A 584-nucleotide genomic window follows, 5' to 3' on the forward strand; every position below is an offset into this window, starting at 1 on the left:
GTCTCGGTGGCCCTGGCCACCCGCCCTGGCTGCCCAGCCTGCAACGCTGCAGCCCAGCCAGGAGCCGAGGGCTCAACCTGGGGGCCGGGGAGCCCCGGGGGGCAGCTCCAGCTCCCCACTCCCCCAGCCCAGGGGTGCCTGTCCTGCTCCTGGGCACGACGCCCGGCCTGGCCGTGCTCTTGGTTGTTTGGGTCTCTCCCCAGGAGATGGCACCCTTGGCTAGCCCAGCCCGGCTCCCCGCTGGGTGCTGGGTGCTCTGGCTGCTCTTGTAGCCCAGACACCCTCCAACTGGCCACTCCAGTCCTGCACTTGCCCAGCCAGGCTAGGGCCTCCATGCCAAGGAGGATGCTGCTCCACAGCAGCCAGGCTGGTTCCTGCCCACTCCCCGGGGCCAGCACCTCCCTTTGCACCAGCCCCTCACACAAGGTGGGGTTCAGGTGCCCCCCACATTGCTCCATTCCCCCGCTTTGCACCATGGTCTCATCCTGACACCACCCCACGGGGCTGCAGCAGGGCATCACCCCCAGGATGCTCAGCACCCGCCGGTGTCTGGGTGCTGCAGCAGCCCCCCGGCCCCAGGGGCT

The sequence above is a fragment of the Egretta garzetta genome, unplaced genomic scaffold (assembly GCF_000687185.1).
Source record: "Egretta garzetta isolate BGI_Z169 unplaced genomic scaffold, ASM68718v1 scaffold299, whole genome shotgun sequence".
In the NCBI taxonomy this organism is placed as follows: Eukaryota; Metazoa; Chordata; class Aves; order Pelecaniformes; family Ardeidae; genus Egretta; species Egretta garzetta.